The sequence below is a fragment of the Lolium perenne genome, chromosome 2 (genome assembly GCF_019359855.2).
Source record: "Lolium perenne isolate Kyuss_39 chromosome 2, Kyuss_2.0, whole genome shotgun sequence".
Lineage (NCBI taxonomy): Eukaryota > Viridiplantae > Streptophyta > Magnoliopsida > Poales > Poaceae > Lolium > Lolium perenne.
In genome coordinates, this window is record NC_067245.2 from 59,447,140 (window position 1) to 59,460,570 (window position 13,431).

Here is a 13,431-nt window from a genome sequence, read left to right on the forward strand (position 1 = left end):
GCCGGAACAGAGACTCCTGTCCCCCAGATCTTGGCCTCGCGATGGCGGCGGCTCTGGAAGGTTTCTGTGGGTTTCGTCGAACGTATCAGGGTTTTCGCGACGGAGGCTTTAAATAGGCGAAGAGGCGGCGCCAGAGGGTCGAAGGGGTGCCCACACCATAGGGTGGCGCGGGCCCCCCCTGGCCGCGCCGGCCTAGGGTTTGGTGGGCCTGTGCCCCCTCTCTGGTGGTTCTCGTGTGTTCTGGATGCTTCCGGGCAAAATAGGAACCTGGGCGTTGATTTCGTCCGATTCCGAGAATATTTCGTTACTAGGATTTCTGAAACCAAAAACAGCAGAAAACAGGAACTGGCACTTCGGCATCTTGTTAATAGGTTAGTTCCAGAAAATGCACGAATATGACATAAAGTGTGCATAAAACATGTAGATAACATCAATAATGTGGCATGGAACATAAGAAATTATCGATACATCGGAGACGTATCAATCATCTTATAATGCTACCGTCGCGATCTAAGCAAAATAAGATGCATAAAAGGATTAACATCACATGCAGTTCATATGTGATATGATATGGCCCTTTTGTCTTTGCGCCTTTGATCTTCATCTCCAAAGCACGGACATGATCTCCATCATCTTCGGGCATGATCTCCATCATCGTCGGCGTAGCGTCAAGGTCAATGGCGCCGTCTTCATGATTGTCCTCCATGTAGCAACTATTACAACTACTTTGAAATACTACTCAACATGAAATTTAAAGACAACCATAAGGCTCCTGCCGGTTGCCACAATACAATAATGATCATCTCATACATATTCATCATCACATAATGGCCATATCACATCACCAAACCCTGCAAAAACAAGTTAGACGTCTCTAATTTGGTTTGCATATTTTACGTGGTTTAAGGTTTTCGATAGAGATCTAATCTACCTACGAACATGAACCACAACGGTGATACTAGTGTTGTCAATAGAAGAGTAAATTGAATCTTCACTATAGTAGGAGAGACAGACACCCGCAAAGCCTCTTATGCAATACAAGTTGCATGTCGAACGAGGAACAAGTCTCATGAACGCGGTCATGTAAAGTTAGTCTGAGCCGCTTCATCCCACTATGCCACAAAGATGCAAAGTACTCAAACTAAAGACAACAAGAGCATCAACGCCCACAAAACAATTGTGTTCTAATCGTGCAACCATCTATGCATAGACACGGCTCTGATACCACTGTAGGGATTCGTTGCATAGAAAACAAAAATTTTCCTACCGCGAACACGCAATCCAATCCAAGATGCAATCTAGAAGACGGTAGCAACGAGGGGATTATCGAGACTCACCCTTGAAGAAATTCCAAAGCCTACAAGATGAGGCTCTTGTTGCTGCGGTAGACGTTCACTTGCCGCTTGCAAAAGCGCGTAGAAGATCTTGATCACGGTGCCACGAACGGGCAGCACCTCCATACTCGGTCACACGTTCGGTTGTTGATGAAGACGACGTCCACCTCCCCGTTCCAGCGGGCAGCGGAAGTAGTAGCTCCTCTTGAATCCGGTAGCACGACGGCGTGGTGTCAGTGGTGGTGGAGAAACCCGGCGGAGCTTCGCTAAGCGTGCGGGAAGTGGTGGAGGAGAGAAGGCCGCTAGGGTTTGGGAGAGGGGGGCGCCGGCCACTAGGGGGTGCGGCCACCTTGTGGTCTTGGGGTGGCCGGCCCCCTCCCCTTGGCCCTCATTATATAGGTGGAACACCCAAGAGTTGGTCTACAAGTCTTCGAATAAGACCCCAAACCAAAACCTTCCATATCACATGAAACCTACCCAAGCTAGGACTCCCACTAGAGGTGGGATTCCCACCCTTCCTTGGGAGGGGGTGGCCGGCCCCCTTAGGGGAGTCCACTTGGGACTCCTCCCCCTTAGGGTTGGCCGGCCATGGTGGTGGAGTCCCTTTGGGACTCCGCCTTCCAAAGTGGTTTCTTCCGGACTTTTCTAGAACCTTCTAGAACCTTCCGTAGAACCTTCCGGATCATTTTAAATCTTATAAAATGACTTCCTATATATGAATCTTATTCTCCGGACCATTCCGGAACTCCTCATGATGTCCGGGATCTCATTCGGGACTCCGAACAAATATTCGAACTCCATTCCATATTCAAGTTCTACCATTTCAACATCCAACCTTAAGTGTGTCACCCTACGGTTCGCGAACTATGCGGACATGGTTGAGTACTCACTTCGACCAATAACCAATAGCGGGATCTGGAGATCCATAATGGCTCCCACATATTCAACGATGAATTTAGTGATCGAATGAACCATTCACATACGATACCAATTCCCTTTGTCACGCGATATTTTACTTGTCCGAGGTTTGATCATCGGTATCACTCTATACCTTGTTCAACCTCGTCTCCTGACAAGTACTCTTTACTCGTACCGTGGTATGTGGTCTCTTATGAACTTATTCATATGCTTGCAAGACATTAGACGACATTCCACCGAGAGGGCCCAGAGTATATCTATCCGTCATCGGGATGGACAAATCCCACTGTTGATCCATATGCCTCAACTCATACTTTCCGGATACTTAATCCCACCTTTATAACCACCCATTTACGCAGTGGCATTTGATGTAATCAAAGTACCTTTCCGGTATAAGTGATTTACATGATCTCATGGTCATAAGGACTGGGTAACTATGTATCGAAAGCTTATAGCAAATAACTTAATGACGTGATCTTATGCTACGCTTAATTGGGTGTGTCCATTACATCATTCATACAATGATATAACCTTTTTATTAATAACATCCAATGTTCATGATTATGAAACTAATCATCCATTAATCAACAAGCTAATTAAGAGGCATACTAGGGACTCTTTGTTGTTTACATATCACACATGTATCAATGTTTCGGTTAATACAATTATAGCATGGTATATAAACATTTATCATAAACATAAAGATATATAATAACCACTTTTATTATTGCCTCTTGGGCATATCTCCTTCAAGTTACCAGTCGCGGGCCACCACCCGCGGCTGGTAGCCCAAATTGGCACGCCATAGGTAGGTTTTTCCCTACTAGTGACCGCTTCCTCGACCGCGACTGACGGACTGACGGGCGGCTGCAAGATACTCTTGCAGACTTCCACCAAGAAGGCAACGTTATCTTGGATATTCTGGAGCATCGTTAGTGGAATGCTCTTCTGGAAAAAGCTCTCGCATATACCCGGGTATGCACGAAAGCTCAATTTTCATATCCTCGACCGCCACTTTCATTATGCCACCCTCCTGCGAAATCTAACAAATCTAATTAAGTCAAATCATTCCTAGATTTTACTACTACATACCTCTACTCCAAAGATTAAGGCTTATACTCCATCCGATCAAAATTAATTGAGTCCACTTTGTCTACATACGCATGTATGTACTCTAGAAACTTAACTAAACTACAATAGATACATATGAATCTAGATAAAGTTGAGTTAATTAATATGGGTCCCACGGAGTTTATTTTTAGAAAATCAAACTATGTAAAATTTGACCAAGTTTTTACAAAAAATTATTAACATGCAAAATAGAAAATTAATATCACTAGATCGATAGAGAATGAAATATATTTTTATATGCTATCTACAAAATATCATATTTATTGATATATTCTTCTAAATATTTGTTCAAACTTTACTTAGTTTAAATTTTCTAAAAAAACTTAAGCTTTGAAATGGAGGTAGTATCGATTAGTTGGGCGATATTTTAAATTTATATGACAAAACACATCCTTTTTTACAAAATACCAACCTATATACGGAGGATAGCAGCACTATCAGATGATAATATCAATGTAAGGATTGCAAACAGTAGCTAGGAGATGCATTTTTATATGTGCCGTGAGATTGATGAGAGACTCATGGACAATAGTTGCATTTTGTTGTTGCTAGAATCCTAGTAAAAGAAAGGTAATTAGGCGCGACGATGGAACCCTATGATAATAGTGCTTGAGTATAGTATTAGGAATCCCAACATTCTCTGTTGAGAGGACACACACCCATATGCTTTTTTAAAGGTGTGATGTGGGCGTCCAGAGTAGTTAAATTTGGGTACAGAAATAATAGTTGTATCAAGTTTTGGGAGTATATCTAGTTTGGTAATGCACCTTTTGCCATCCAATACTGGGACATTTATTTTGTAGTTAATCAGCAAACCTAAACCATAGGTTATCTATGGGATGGAACATAGCTAATGTGCTCTTTTAGGAGAATATTCACTACTCCAATGATGTAGCCGTTGATGAAAATTTTGATATTGCAAACAACATTAATTTCTCCAACTCGGAGGACCAATTAGATTAGTAGAACATTCACTCCTCCCATGATGTAAAAGTGGATGTAAATTGTAGAAATTGCAAACAATATTAGTTTCTCCAACTCAAAGGGTCAATTGTAGCGACTGCAAACAATATTATCTTTTAAATTTTTATATATGAAATTATTAACTTTAGAGGAGTGCAACCCATATGTTTGCCTCCTGTGGGGGTGATATGTCTCCAACGTATCTATAATTTCTGATATTCCATGCTTGTTTTATGACAATACCTACATGTTTTGTTCACACTTTATGTCATTATTATGCATTTTTTGTAACTAACCTATTGACGAGATGCCGAAGTGTCAGTTCCTGTTTTCTGCTGTTTTTGGTTTCAGAAATCCTAGTAAGGAAATATTCTTGGAATTGGACGAAATCAATGCCCAATATCTTATAATTCCACGAAGCTTCCAGAACACCGGAGAGGCACCAGAGGGGAGCCCTGGGGGGGCCCACACGTGTGGGCGGCGCGACCCAAGGGGGGCGCCCCCTATTGTGTGGAGCCACCGAGCCCTTCCGACTCCGCCTCATCGCCTATAAGAAGCCCCCTGACCTAAATCTTCGATACGAATAAGCCACGGTACGAGAAACCTTCCAGAGCCGCCGCCATCGCGAAGCCAAGATCTGGGGAACAAAAGTCTCTGTTCCGGCACGCCGCCGGGACGGGGAAGTGCCCCCGGAAGGCATCTCCATCGACACCACCGCCATCTCCATCAACGCTGCTGTCTCCCATGAGGAGGGAGTAGTTCTCCATCGAGGCTAAGGGCTGTACCGGTAGCTATGTGGTTAATCTCTCTCCCATGTACTTCAATACAATGATCTCATGAGCTGCCTTACATGACTGAGATTCATTTGAGCTTTGTATCACTATTAATCTATGTGCTACTCTAGTAATGTTATTAAAGTACTCTATTCCTCCTCCATGATGTAATGTTGATAGTGTGTGCATCATGTAGTACTTGGCGTGGTTTATGATTGTGATCTCTTGTAGATTATGAAGTTAACTATTACTATGATGGTATTGATGTGATCTATTCCTCCTTTCATAGTATGATGGTGACAGTGTGCATGCTATGTTAGTACTTGGTATAATTGCGTTGGTCTATCATGCACTCTAAGGTTATTTAAATATGAACATCGAATGTTGTGGAGCTTGTTAACTCCGGCATTGAGGTGCTCTTGTAGCCCTACACAATTAATGGTGTTCATCATCCAACAAGAGAGTGTAGAGTGGTTTTATTATGTGATCAATGTTCAGAGTGTCCACTAGTGAAAGTATGATCCCTAGGCCTTGTTTCCAAATACTGCAATCATCGCTTATTTACTGTTCTACTGCATCTTTACTTCCTGCAATATTACTACCATCAACTGCATGCCAGCAAGCTATTTTCTGGCGCCGTTACTACTGCTCATATTAATTCATACCACTTGTATTTCACTATCTCTTCGCCGAACTAGTGCACCTATACATAGGTGTATTGGGGACACAAGAGACTTCTTGTATCGTGATTGCAGGGTTGCTTGAGAGGGATATCTTTGACCTCTTCCTCCCTGAGTTCGATAAACCTTGGGTGATCCACTTAAGGGAAAACTTGCTGCTGTTCTACAAACCTCTGCTCTTGGAGGCCCAACACTGTCTACAGGAAAAGAAGCGTGAGTAGACATCAAGCTATCTTCTGGCGCCGTTGCCGGGGAGGAAAGGTAAAAGGCACTCACCCTCTGGTCCCAGGTAACTAAGTTATTTTCTGGCGCCGTTGTAAGTGCTCGAAGCTATTTCCTTTAGATCCTGCAATTGCATCTTTTTGTTTCTTGTTTTTATTTCACTAGTTAGGCATAATGGAAAGCAACATGGAGCTTTTTAATCTATTTCCTGAGTTAAGACATGGATTGTTTGATGCGAAAATTAAAAAACCTATGAAACATATTAGTATGAACGCTTTGAACACCATTGTTGTTAATGATATGGAAAATTCTAAGCTTGGGGAAGCTGGTTTTGATGAGCATGATATTTTTAGTCCCCCAAGCATTGAGGAGAAAATTTTCTTTGATGATACTTTGCCTCCTATTTATGATGATCATAATGATAGTGGTCTTTTGGTGCCACCTACTATGGAGAGTAAATCTTATTATGATTATACTATGCCTCCTACACTTGATGAGAATAATAATGATAGCTGCTTTGTTGAATTTGCTCCCGCTATTACTAATAAAATTGATTATGCTTATGTGGAAATTAATAATTTTATGCATGAGACTCATGATAAGAATGCTTCATGTGATAGTTATATTGTTGAGTTTGTTCATGATGCTACTGAAAATCTTTATGAGAGAGGAAAATATGGTTGTAGAAATTTTCCTGTTACTAAAACACCTCTCTTTTTGCTGAAATTTTTGAAGTTACACTTGTTTTATCTTTCTATGCTTGTTGCATTATGCTTCATGAATTTGTTTATTTACAAGATTCCTTTTTATAGGAAGTGGGTTAGGCTTAAATTTGTTTTGAATTTTCTTTTTGATGCTCTCTTTTGCTTCAACTCTTATTTCTTGCGAGTGCATCATTAAAATTACTGAGCCCATCTTAATGGCTATAAAGAAAGCACTTCTTGGGAGATAACCCATGTTTTTTATTTTCCTACTGTTTTGTTGTGTCTTGGAAGTTGTTACTACTGTAGCAACCTCTCCTTATCTTATTTTATTGCATTGTTGTGCAAAGTAAAGTCTTTGATTGTAAGGTTGATACTAGATTTGGATTACTGCGCAGAAACAGATTTCTGTCTATCACGAATTTGGGCAGGGTTCTCTCTAGGTAACTCAGAAAAATCTGCCAATTTACATGAGTGATCCTCAGATATGTACGCAACTTTCATTCAATTTGAGCATTTTCATCTGAGCAAGTCTGGTGCCTCTAAAAAATTCGTCTTTACGGGCTGTTCTGTTTTGATAGATTCTGCCTTTTATTTCGCATTGCATCTTTTGCTATGTTGGATGGATTTCTTTGTTCCATTAACTTCCAGTAGCTTTGGGCAATGTCCAGAAGTGTTAAGAATGATTGTGTCACCTCTGAACATGTGGATTTTTGATTATGCACTAACCCTCTAATGAGTTTGTTTTGAGTTTGGTGTGAAGGAAGTTTTTAAGGGTCAAGAGAGGAGGATGATATATGATTAAGAAGAGTGAAACGTCTAAGCTTGGGGATACCCCCGTGGTTCATCCCTGCATATTTCAAGAAGACTCAAGCGTCTAAGCTTGGGGATGCCCAAGGCATCCCCTTCTTCATCAACAATTTATCAGGTTTCTTCTCTTGAAACTATATTTTTATTCGGTCACATCTTATGTACTTTACTTGGAGCGTCTGTTTGTTTTTGTTTTTGTTTTTGTTTTGTTTGAATAAGTTCATGCTTGTGTGGGAGAGAGACACGCTCCGCTGGTTCATATGAACACATGTGTTCTTAGCTTTTAATGTTCATGGCGAAGGTTGAAACTGCTTCGTTAATTTTTATATGGTTGGAAACAGAAAATGCTACATGTGGTAATTGGTATGATGTCTTGAATAACTTGATATTTGGCAATTGTTGTGCTCAAATAGATCATGTTTAAGCTCTTGCATCATATACTTTGCACCTATTAGTGAAGAAATACATAGAGCTTGCTAAAATTTGGTTTGCATGATTGGTCTCTCTAGAGTCTAGATATTTTCTGGTAAGGTGTTTGAACAATAAGGAAGACAATGTAGAGTCTTATAATGCTTGCAATATGTTCTTATGTAAGTTTTGTTGTACTAGTTCATCGCTTGTTTACTGTTCTACTGCATCTTTAGGTCCTGCAATATTACTACCATCAACTGCACGCCAGCAAGCTATTTTCTGGCGCCGTTACTACTGCTCATATTCATTCATACCACTTGTATTTCACTATCTCTTCGCCGAACTAGTGCACCTCATGGTGGGTGTGCTACTGAAGCATGTGTGCAAGAACATCGAGAAGAAGCTCATGCAGTTCATGTGGTGATTTTAAAATTCGAGTCACAAAATATTCAATGTTTTACAATCACGGATCAGATAAGGTCGATACATGAATCAGCCATATAAAAATGAAGCTGAAGCATAAAAAGAGACTATCCATTTTCTAGTCTACTAATATGCCGCCACCCAGTAGCCTGGAAAAAGAAGTCCCGAGCAACCGTCAGCAGCCGATTGCATCCAATAACCATATACTTCCGCTGGTCATGTGTGGAAGAAGGAATACCCAAAGCTGGACCCAATGGATAGCCCGCCGTATAACCTACAAGAAATTAGTACCCTTTTATTTGTTAAAAATTATATCATTTCTAGTTCTCCAAATGGACGAACAAAGAGCGGAAACGCCAATACGAATTCTATCTTTGTAAATTCCTCGCGCTCGATTCAACCAATTACCAAACATATTAGTGATATTAGATGGGGGCGGAATATTGTATGCAAAGTAAACCATACGTCGGATTAATTTTGCAAAAGGACAAGCAAGAAACAAATGATTAACGGTTTCAGCAGAATCACAAAAATAACACTTTTGACAACAAGTCCACTTCCGTTTAGCCAAATTATCCTTAGTTAATAACACCTTATTACTAAGAAATCACATATTTTTATTTTTCAATGGGATCTTCAATTTCCATAAGTATTTACGAAGAAATCTAGCATGACCATTCATTAAATCCCGATACATAGACTTAACCCTAAACACCCTAGAATATGTAAGTTTCGAAACAAACCTACCAGGTTCACTTGACAATATGACGGAAATTAACCGCTCACATAGATGCATCCATTCCACCCACTTATGATCATTTAGACCCCTTCAAAAAGAAATATTAATAGGTGTACTGGCGAATATAGTCGAAACCAAAATATTCTTATATTGCACAATATTGTAGAGAGAAGGATATTGTTGTGATAAAGGAAAATCCCCCAACCAAGCACCCTCCCAAAATCGCACATGTGTGCCATTACCAATTTTAGAATATCCTCGACTGAAAAAGTCATGCTTCACACACATAAGACCTTTCTAGAACGGGGAATATATAGGCTGCCCCTTGCAACAATAGTTGCTGCCACGTTCTGTCCTCAGTTAGGAGCTTAAATAGCCATTTACTGAGTAAATATTTTTTTAAAACTCAAGCACTTCAATCCCAAGCCCCCTTGATCCTTAGATTACAAACAATGTTCCACTTTGATAATCTATAGTTCTTCTTGTTCTCGTCAGATTGCCAAAAATATTGAGCGATAATAATCTAATTATAATATTTTCGTGACACCTTTACGAATCTCCAAAACAAGAGAGCATGAACATAGGTAAGCTAGTTAAAACCGAATTTATCAGGACGAGCCTATTAACATATGATAGCATCTTACTACACCAACATCCAAGCTTGGACACAAAAGGAGACTCCAAGGGATTCCATTCTCCATTACGAAGGGTCCTATAATGGATGGGTATACCCAAATATCTAAAAGGTAAAGCTTTAGACTCACATCCAAAATTTTGTTTATATTGATGTTCCAGCAAAAGAGCTCACTCTTATGAAAATTAATTTTCAACCTGGGTGTTGTTCAAATAGGCAAAGAATCAGTTTCATAAAAACCGCATTATCGATATCATGTTCCGTAAATAGTAGTGTATCATCGGCATATTAAAGTATATAAACTCCACCATGGACCAGACGAGGAATCAAACTCCCCACTTGTCCTACCTCTTTAGCACAAGCAATAAGAATAGCCAGCTAGATTGGCCAACCACAGTTTGGCGGTGCGAACTCAAAGGAGATCTCGTTTTATCTAGTTCCAATTTAAGTTATCGGTCTGTAGTAGACTCGTTCTCTAAACCTGTAGCTTGCATAGCTTTTTTTTTTTTGTGCCTGATCTGTCTTGTTATGGACATCAGTGCGTTCCCGTTCTCCGTTTGTGAGACGTTTAGCTTTGAACCCCTTTTGGGATCTTTTGATTCTCGCTTTTGGTTAGCCGGTACGCTGTAAGTTTTGTTTATGATGAAATGGCGATGGTGAGCGATCCCTGTTAATAAAAAAAACATAAGATCCCTATCTTCTAATGTGGATGCTTAACCAACACAACCGCGACCCGACTCCTCTTGGTTTCCCTATATTTGGCATCTTCTCCACTAAATATCACGTACACGCAGTAAGGCAAAAATGTTTTCGAAAGATCAAGGGAAGAGAAGAATCCCCGACCGTGAGAGCAGCGTTGTTCTATGGCTCATACCGATCAGTCATCAAATTTTAATTAATCACGCGTCAGGCTAGGCCCCATGGCGCTGGTGCCATGGCAGTCGACAGAGCCAGGTGATGAGGAATCATAGGAAAGCGCGAACCTCGTACTCCTGAACGCTGTATCCGGCCACCACCATCTGTCCCCCATCACATATACTGTATATAACTATATAGCCTGCCGCCCCCTGTCGGCACCATTCATGGCCAAGCCGATTTCAGGCAACTGCAGCTCCCAGCACAGACAGTAGACAACACCAAAGCCTCTGCAGCGCGCGGGGCACTGTCATCAAGTCATGGGCTCAGGGCATGAGCTACGGTAGCATACGGTTGCCGCTGCTTCAGCACTTCCACGTAGGTTCGATACTCTGAAACAGCATCATAAACACAAATCTGCCCAACGCTAGACGCTGAGGCCACCACTTTGTGGGTCCCATGGTCCATATTTTTTTATTTGGACACTCTTCTCTTTACCATTGTCTTCCAAACTCCAATCCCTTCCATCCCGCAAGCACCGAGCTGCTTCTTTGATTCTCCCAACGATTGAAGAGAAGTCCTAGATTACAAAGCCGTTGACTGCCCCGTCCCTCTCAGATCCAGTGACTCCTCTCTGTTTTTCTATGAAATCAGCTCGGGGCGAACTTCTCCAACCACCAGATCAAGGTCCGGCAGGTCGACGAACTCAAGGCGGTGCGGTGGCTGGTGCGGGATTGCCGACCTTGGACTGCCGTAGCCTCATAGCTCATAGATCATGCCCTTTTTCTCTTGAATTCGAGATCAACACAGCTGCTGAACTTCCCTTCCTCTCCCCTTTTCTCTCCGTGATCCTTTTTTCTTGCTTTTTCTCATGGGGAGGCCGTCTCCTCTGCAAGCTACACTGACACACTGCGGGGCGACATGTCTGACAATCCGAGCCTAGCTGGCCTGCGGGGCGACATGCTGGGGCGACGCGTTGTCCATGCCCTCAAGCTGCTAGCCCTGTGTGGAAGGCAGCGGGAGCAGTGGTCAGTGGTTGCGCCATGGATGCCCCAGTGAGTAATGACAGAACAGATTTCATGCTCGAAAATTAGATATGGTCCAACAGGTTTCGTCCTTCTATCCCGCCATCTTCGTGGATGGCCCAGCAGGGGAGCGAATAGCCTGGCGGTTCAGACATAGAGCCATCGTTTTGTAAGACAAGGAAAAAAAATGAAAAGGCACCCTCTTGAATCTGGAAACGGCTGTGATCGTGGTTGATTTTTTTTTTTTTTTTGACCAGGAGCTCTGCCTTTGCATTATATAGTCTCTCCGTCCATAAGAAGGTGTTGAAGATTTCTCCAAATTCAGATGTATCTATACACTAAAAAATGTGTAGATACATCTGAATTTAGACAAGCTTTCAACATTCTTTTATGAACATAGGTAGGAGTAGAAGTTGTTACAAAACATGCCGAAGTGGCGAAGAACTGAGAAAAAAGAAAACAAAAGTGGGAAACCCCACTCCAGTGGAGAGTAGATTACTCCCAAAACACATCTCTTAAGAGGGAAATGTCATCACTCATCTCTAACCAGCTGCAACCACTGCAGTGCTCAGTATTTGCGTCATGGATGGGCCAGCAGGGGAGCGAGTAGTCCCTAGCGATATGCCTGTTGCATATAAATACACTGCCTAGTCTCTTTTAAATTTCTGGTTTAATTGGCTAGTGCAGCAATCTTTCATGGTATCAGAGTCAAGAAATCTCAAGTTCAGAATCATGCTCACGCAGTTTTAAAAACAAAATAAAAAGATTCTGCGGCCTGCACCGAACCCACGCTAAGGACTAAAATAGCCAGACGTGAGGGGAAGTGTTGAATATAAATACATTGACTAGTCTCTTTTCATCAGTTTGGACTTTTAATTTTATCGACTAGTGCAGTAATCACGCTTCACACATACTAGAGCGATCGTTTTGTAAGACCAGGAAAGCAAAATGAAAAAGGCATCCTCTGGAATCTGGAGACAGTTGTGGTCCTTGTCCATTCTTTACCCGGGTAATGCGATCAATATATGGTGACAAATATATGGGCGCCTTATTCTCAGACACAAAAAATTCGAGTGATTTTCTATGATCAGGTTCCATCCAAGTGCTCAAGGCATCATCACCCTGCTTTTGGGAGCACCTGAAACTGCCGCTGGCCCGAACTTCTGATCGAGAGGAATAGCAGGCAAAAGTGCGCCATGGTACTAGCAACCTGAATGCCTCCACTTGATCTATCTGATTCGAGCTCTCTTGCATGCCATATTATACTTTAGAGATGTTGGGTAATGAATGTATATATAGGCCGTTCCTGTGTTTGATGGAGAGAAATTTCTCTACGGATGGCGTAAAAGAATGTGTCGCTGTGTATGCCTAGAATAATTACGTTCCTCTATTCCACCAGACGTCAAAGTCGTTGTAGTATAGTGGTAAGTATTCCCGCCTGTCACGCGGGTGACCCGGGTTCGATCCCCGGCAACGGCGTTAAATTTTTGTGTATTGTTCAGTCAGGCGCTCGTCTCTTAATGTGCAAGCAATTAGCAGACTACCCATTTGAACTAGAGGAAGTTTCTCAAGCTCAAAACGAACAGTAATGAATTCTTTTCGGAACCAGATACTATTCTCTTTATGACTTTATGTCCAATCAGCAGACGGCAGCATTCTGAGTTGGCCAAAAAAATTCAAACTAAATACCAACATCTACGAAAAATAGCATGCGAATTTCAGAGACGGTAGTGTAGAGGATAGGAACCTGCATATGAGTCAAATTAGGATATACATGTACAAGATAGTTCAGAATAAGCCACCTGTATGACA

General features: G+C 41.7%; 1 non-coding gene across 1 annotated transcript; it reads left to right on the forward strand.

Moving 5' to 3' along the window:
• Nucleotides 1–13,026: 13,026 nt before the first annotated feature.
• Nucleotides 13,027–13,098, forward strand: TRNAD-GUC (transfer RNA aspartic acid (anticodon GUC)). The gene has a single exon. It is a non-coding gene; the product is annotated as a tRNA-Asp (tRNA).
• The last annotated feature ends 333 nt before the right edge of the window (nucleotides 13,099–13,431 follow it).